The sequence below is a fragment of the Crinia signifera genome, chromosome 19 (genome assembly GCF_055691185.1).
Source record: "Crinia signifera chromosome 19, ASM5569118v1, whole genome shotgun sequence".
Lineage (NCBI taxonomy): Eukaryota > Metazoa > Chordata > Amphibia > Anura > Myobatrachidae > Crinia > Crinia signifera.
In genome coordinates, this window is record NC_139226.1 from 106500232 (window position 1) to 106507955 (window position 7724).

At 51.1% G+C, this 7724-nt stretch overlaps 1 protein-coding gene across 1 annotated transcript in view; it reads right to left on the reverse strand.

Moving 5' to 3' along the window:
* Positions 1–28, reverse strand: part of LOC146042838 (2,7-anhydro-N-acetylneuraminate hydratase-like) — a 155089-nt gene extending 155061 nt beyond the window's left edge. The window contains exon 1 of the mRNA XM_083163095.1: positions 10–28. The gene's annotated coding sequence lies outside the window, so the exon portion shown is untranslated. The remainder of the gene's footprint in view (positions 1–9) is intronic.
* Between the last annotated feature and the right edge of the window lie 7696 nt (positions 29–7724).

A 7724-nucleotide genomic window follows, 5' to 3' on the forward strand; every position in this document is an offset into this window, starting at 1 on the left:
TAGCCTTACAGGACTCTGCGGCGGCTTCCGGCTTCCGGTAATGTTCGCGTACTGCGGGGGGTGGGAGCACGGTCCAAAACATAAAGATATATCGGATCTGATACATCATGGGTGCAAAAGCCCGTGATGGGTCAGATGCCGATATATCTTATGTTCGGCAGGTCCGACCACCTGATCAGATCCGATGCGCACGGGACCGCGCATCAGATCAGATCAGATGTCAAACACATGCTATTTTGGCCGATTTCACCCGTTTTATCAGCCCAAAGTGCCGACATCGGATGAAATCGGCCGAAAATCGCATAGTGTATGGGGGCCTTTAGATCAGTGACACTGAATGTTTGGCAGCTGATTGTGTTGCTTGGCCTTTTCTTGCAGCTCAGCTGTTGGTTAACATGACCTTACAGCACTAAACATTTAATTCCTGATGATGTAGGTCTTGTAGGATATTCATTTCTTTCTTCCAGTACTCAATGGGCTATTTCACACGCTCCGGCTCCTGCCGGGCGGCGAAACCCCGCATGGCCAGGAAGCCGTGCCGCACACAGCAGTTTACAATGGAGGGGATGGCCACAGCCCGGCAGCCGTCCCTTCCAGTGGTGGGATCCGGCTGCAACCAGGCGGCCGGACCGTGGCCGTCCCGTGTGAATGGACACAATTGTGTCCATTATTAACTACGGTGTGTGGCACGGCTTTCCGCCGTGCGGGGTTTCGCTGCCCAGCAGGAGCCGGGGTACTTGTGTATTTTTGCGGCGCCCACCGCATCGCATACCATAACGCATACGATGGTATGCGATGCGACGCAATATCGTTCGATAGTGTACGATGGCATACAATTTTCAAATTGTATGCCATTGTACATGGCATACAATGCCATACGATGCGATGCGATTAAACATTATATAAGCACCCTAATGGGTGCTTATACAATGTTAAGCACCCTAATGGGTGCTAACAATGTTAAATGCACCCCCACGCCACCCCCCCACTATAAACGTGAACCCGAAGCGTGGCGAGCGGCGGCGGTACGCGTTCTACGACCTTTTCATACCCCCACTATCCACGTCGGCGTGGAGTTGAGAATAGAATAATGTGGCGAGCGCAGCGAGCCACCGAGCCCGAAGCGTGGCGAGGAGACGCGGATACCTGTGAAGCCCGCGAAGGGACGCGTTTACCTGTGAAGGTATCCGCGTCCCCTCGCGGGGCGCGCTGCGCTCGCCACGCTTCGGGGTCGGTGGCTCGCTGCGCTCGCCACACTATTCTATTCTCAACTCCACGCCGACGTGGATAGTGGGGGTATGAAACGGTTGTAGGACGCGTACCGCCGCCGCTCGCCACGCTTCGGGTTCACGTTTATAGTGGGGGGGTGGCGTGGGGGTGCATTTAACATTGTAAGCACCCATTAGGGTGCTCAAAACGTGCTTATACGATTTTTCATCGTATAGGGGGTCAAAATCGCGTCGCATGCCATCGGGTACATGCCATGCGATGCGATACGTTCATCGTACGATGTACATCGGGGGCGCCGCTATAATACACAAGTACCGGAGCCGGAGCGTATGAAATAGTCAAATAAATGGTTCCTTAGCCAGCTTTTTGTTCTTCATTCAGGCTAGCCAACAACAATCGATGGTTAACCACCATCCATGGTTTTTCATAGATTTTTTGCCATCGATGTAGGAAATCTGATGGTTACAGGAGAATTCAATTGGGGGGGGGGGGGGGGGGGCGCCCTGAATGCACCCCTCCAATTGAATTCATTGTTCAGGTCCGAATTCAACCCCCGCAGCGAACGCCTTCGGTAGGATTTTAATGGCCGGTAACCCGGCGGGGGTTGCTTACAGCATCCCAAAATGCGGTAAAAACCCTGATAACGGGGTTTTTACCGCATTTTTAGCTTAGAGAATCTCCCCCTTCGTCTTTTCCTACTTTACTATCCAAGTGGACATAGAGTTAGATTATAATAGGGTGCCAAGCGTTGTGGGGCATTGTGCCCGAAGCATGGCGAGCAAAGCAAGCCATGTGAGGGGGCGCGGTACACTGATACTGTAGCCATATGTCGACATAGACACCAAAAACTGATACTGTAGCCATATGTCGACATATTACCCATGTAGACCTATTGACCATGTCGACCTTTTCAAGTGTTGACCTTGCCTGTTGACTAATAGTGGTCTTCCTATTGACTGTCAACCTTATTACTGTCGACCCCATTACCAATACCCAATAAGAATACTAAAGACTGTGAAAGTACTGCAATTTAAGGTGTGATTCAGGTCCACTCGGTGTGGGCCGAATTCACTCATCTGTACGAGCCAAATTCACTCAATATGCGCAAACCCCTGGTCATTGATTACCTGCTCGCTAGTCAGCAAATATAAGCTACTGTCACAACATTCAAGTGTGTTTGGTTCTTACCTGGTCAGTGATTTCTCCTGTTAAGCCCCGTACACACGCATACCTCCCAACTTTAGGAGCTCAGCACCCGGGACGATGCTCCTGCGCGCCAGAGGCGCGCTGAAATTTTTAGGGGGCGTGGCCTACTTTGGGGGCGTGGCCTATACTCACGGCTCTTCCGCAAGGCCACGCCCCCATTTTGCCGCTATGGGGGCATGACCCAGAGGCTCTGTGAGCCTCTAGCCATGCCCCCAGCCCCCTGGCTACGGGAATAGACGCTGTGCGCATGCGCACAGCGTTTATTCCCCGCTGCTTAGCAGCTGACAGGGGGGACTCCCAACAGCCCCCCCCACACCGCGGGACACTGCCGCCCGCGGGTGGGACATCGGGAGAGGCCCTGACAATCGGGACTGTTGGGAGGTATGCACACGGGCATTTATCGCTGGCAATATGGCCGATTACAGCCCCTACAAAACACAGCTGCCAGGCTGTTACCCAACCAGCCCCGTTCTAGCCACATAACTCCCGTTCTCTATTCACTCCTATAAGATCGTGAATCATTTTCAAGATAGCCCTACATGACCAAAGCCCAAGGTACCTGAAGCAGCTTCTGATTCCATACTGTCCCACCCAAATACTGCGATCTGTAGATAAAGGACTTTTAACAGTACCAAGAATCTCCTGTAAGTCATCTAAGAGAGGAGATTTTAGCCATGGACTCTGACTCTATGGAACTCACTTCCCTGCAGAGTTTGAGAGGCCCCCACTCTAGAATCCTTAAACTACAGACTGAAACTATCCTGTTTACTAAAGCATTTCCAAAATTCTTTTAGTGCTCTCTGTAGTTTATGAAAAGCATTTCTGTACTTCATTGTTCCTGTACTGTATTACATTTATTCTATCTATTAAGCGGCTTTAATACTATTGGAGAAAGGGCACTGTATAAACATAATTATTATTGTTATTATTATAATTATTATAACTATAATACACAGGTCACACCAATATCACATAATTGATACACAGTGATCATTGTGCACAGGTCACACTGGTATCACAGATCAACAGATCAGTGGGAATTGCCCCAACCCTAGACGGCATATCCCAGGATCTAGGAGTTTGCTCCTTTTCATGGGAGCCGGGGTCTGCCTCTCACGGGGGCCAGGAACTGAAAGCCAGGATCCAAATTTTTGGGGCAGTCCCCCACACCCCAGTGGCATAACGATTTTTTAAGCTCCCCCCGCCCCCCATTTTGGCAGCGCCCCCCCCCCCCTTTACCCCCTCCCCCCAACCCATCACCTTACCCCTCCGCACCCCCCCTCCCCGTTTATACCTCTGCCGGTACCTGCCGCTGTGCCGCATCAGTCTGTGGTCCCGGCTGGGTCTCCCTGCTCTCCCGGCTCCTGTTAATGAAAAACTGACACTTAGAAAATGGCTGCCCCCGTACAGCAGACCGTTTTTAAGGATGCTAGAGGAGGCGCAGGCCTCTTCTAGCATCTCTGTAATACAGAGCAGAGAGACCCGGCCGGGACCGCAGACTGATGCGGCACAGAGGCAGGTACCGGCGGCGACATTAAGTGGAGGCAGTGGGTAACGATAGCCCTGCAGCCCCCTCGGCGCCCTCACTTACTAAGCGGGGCTCTAGTTACGCCACTGCCACACCCCCAGAAGAGTGAGAACATCTCCATCATTGAGCAGTGGGGGCAGAGCCTAATGATATATGATACTTGCTCAATTGTAGCCTTTCGCTACGCAAATTGTTGCATGTAACCAGAATACAGGCGGGGCTTAATTCCGCTATTAGAGCAGAATTCAGACCTGATCGCTCATCTGCAAGTGACGCTTAAGGCCCCCATACACTAGGGCGACTTGTCCTTAGGACAAGTCGCCCCCGACTTCCCCCTGAGCTTCCCCGGCTGCGAGGGACAGCGTCTGTGCGGCGAGGCGGTAGAGGGAGCAGGGGGGGCTGGGGACACTGCGGGGGACACAGGCGGCATAGAGCCGGGCAGGGGGAGCCGGCGGGAGCTGTCAGAGCTAGAAAAAAAAAGCCTATACAATGAATGGGCAGCCTGTGATTGGCTGAGCGCTCTCTCAGCCAATTGCTGACTGGCTGAGAGAGCGCTCAGCCAATCACAGGCCGCCCATGCATTGTATGGGCTTTTTTTTTTTTATTCAATACTGACTGATCTGGCTGAAATCTGACTGATCTGGCTGAAATCTGACCAAAATCGGCTAGTGTATGGGGGCCTTTAGCAATGACGCTTGGCAATTGCATAGCAGTCACAGTTTGATTTACAGAAAGCCAGATGAAAGGAACCCTTCAATGTTCTGGAATTTGCGAATGGGTCTGCGTATGCAATTTTGCGCGGGGCATTTTTTTCTTATGTCTGGGTGGCAGCTTTCTGCTCGCAGTCAATTGCTTTTTCTCTGATTAGTGACCCACGTTGAATCAGGACACCCCAGGAAATGGTCCAGGTGGGAGGTTGGGGAGGGTGTGACACTGCAATTGCTGTGCTGTGCAGTGGGGGCAGGGACACTATGGTATAATTCACGGCAAATTGCATTATTGATCCCGAAAGGATGGCTTATTTCTGACCCCCTGGTGATCAACCTGATCCATACTTGCCTGCCTTCTGGCTGCCCACTCTGGGAGAAAGCAGCCAGCGAGGCAGGTGGGCAGGGCCGTCCTGGGAGCGGAAAGGGACGGGGCCACATGAGTGACAATTTAGCCACAAAACACCCCCCCCCCCCTTTACGTTGCAATGGCGGTATTTCAGGCATGGCACTGAGGTGATCGAATGACGCAATTGTTTTGACCCACGGACACACACACACACACACAGGAGCCGGATGGCTCTCTGGGAGGGTTGGCCGAGAGGGGGACCTAATTTTCAGGTAGGCAACCCTGCCCTGAATACTGAACAGGAAGGACTATCCCTGCTAATTTATCTGTACATCAATCTGATCTGTGCCAATATCACACTGCCATTAACCCTATAGGATGTGTGGTGGCACAATTAGAATTTCAAGTGCCCCTCCTCACAAAATCAGGGCACCATGTCATACTTGCCTACTTTTCAAAACTAGTTTCAGGGAGATTATAGTTGGTAGTAGAATTTTGCTCAGCGCACCATTGAAAGGGGCGTGTCATGCTTCACCCAAAGGGGGTGTCTAGTTCCATATATGGAGAGATTGTGAAAAGAGATTGTGAATGTGGCACCTAGAAGCGTTGATGTGTACTGCTACATCTGAGAGGAATCTTTTAAAATTACTTATATCCAAATGTAGATGAGAAGTGCTGGGAAATGGTGCTGATGATTCAATGTAAATGTATCTATCTCTCATTCCTTTTTTCTCCAAAAATGTAACAGTGTAATGTGGGCTAGGTGACATGAGGGAGATTGCTAGACGAGAGAGGGAGATTGCTGCTATTTCAGGGAGTCTCCTGCAGAATGCAGGAGATTAGGTAACTATGATGTAACATTGTAATGTGGGCTGGTGAAATGAGGGAGATTGCTAGACTAATGAGGGAGAGAGGAATATTGCTACTATTTCAGGGAGTCTACTGCAGAATGCAGGAGAGTAGGCAACACTGCACCATGTTTTCATCAACAGAAAAAGTAAATGCATTAAAATGTCCAGCAGGAAGTAGCAGGTTGACCCCTAGGTGCCCAAGTACTGCAAGCAGTGCATGCAGTGCTGTAGGGGGGTTGCTTGCAACAGAAAAGGGGTGCCATCTAGACCTAGCTATTATCTTTTAACTAAGCCTTCTGTGTCCTGAGATGATGTACTTTGCGTAGTACACTCGGTGGCTCAGTAGTTTGAGCATTAGGCACACCAAATGTGGCCTAGGAAAATAGGTGGAAGTTCAACAATGCAGAAGGTTGACACTGTTTTTTTTATTTTTTCCCCACCGTGGTTTCAGAACATGCGGTAGTTCATGCCCTACCATCCACTAGGGCATGGAGGTAGAATAGAATAGTAAGCGTAGTGAGGTACCGTGCCCGAAGCATTGCAAGCATAGCGAGTGATGCGAGGGGCTGCCGTACATTTAGACCAGGTATGTTTAAACTATGGCCCTTCAGCTGTTGTGAAACTGTAAGTCCCTTCATGCCTTGCCACAGTTTTGCTATTAGGCAATACTTAAACTATGGCATGCTGGGATGTGTAGTTTCACAACAGCTGGAGGGCCATAGTTTAGACATGCCTGACTTAGACAGTGTCCACAACTAGACTCTAGATCTAGACGCCTAAAAAATTATAAAATACGTATCGACCTCCTGCATTGTTGACCTTCCGCCAGTCAACCTAAGGACCCTGTCGACCTTCCGGTGTCGACCTAAGGAATGTCGAACTTTCTTGGGTCAAGTGAATGATCCATACCCATTGGTAGGCAATTTTGCAGAGGCCGGATAAAATCATCTGATATGCTAGAGATGCTGCGTCTCTATACGCAAACACCGGGACCCCCAAATCCAGGCAGCTGCGGCATGTCAGGGCCGTAACTAGGGGGGGGCTAGGGGGTCACGCGCCCCGGGCGCTGGAGGGGGGGGTCGCATATTGAGTTGAGACAAACAATGTTACAGCGGGACACTGACTGCCTCAGCGTGAGGGAGAAGACGGCACATTCCGGCAGAACAGAAATTATGTGACAGCCAGGCATAGAGACGTGGGCTGCCCGGCTGTCTTCAGAACGAGTCCACCGCTCTTTGAAATTTTGTGCCGATCGCCAGCCAATAGGAGGCCTCCTGGTCCGACGGCCACTCAGGAGCAGACCACCGATTTGCTCCTGTGCCACAAGCTCCTTTTGTGTGGCGACCCGGCATGACATTTCATGCAGCCGGGCAGCCCACCTCTCTCTGCTCGGCTGTCACATTTTTGCTGAGGCTTGCAGCCTGGTGGCGTCATGCTGGAGTCTGTACTGCGGCTGGTGGCTGCAGTGCTGCTGGATCCTGGATGATCCCGCCCTGTCTATTTCTGCACCCGCCATCCAACTTGACGATTGTCCCGATGAGCATGTGGGTAAGTGGCACTACTTATGTGGCATATGTCATGGGAAACAAGGTGTGTGGCATGCATCATGTTTAAGACCCTATAGTTTTGTGTGACCACCATTTTTTACCATGTGGATTGGATTTTTTTTTTGGGGGGGGGGGGGGGGGGGGGGGGGTGACGTGACGGGGGGGGGGGCACTAAGTGTGTGCCTTGCCTAGTTTCAGCCCTGGGCATGTACATGTTTTTGCACAGCTACTGCAGTGCTACTGCAGTGCTGCATATACATTTGAATGCAGCATATATCTCTGAATCAGGCCCTTAGCTACTGTATT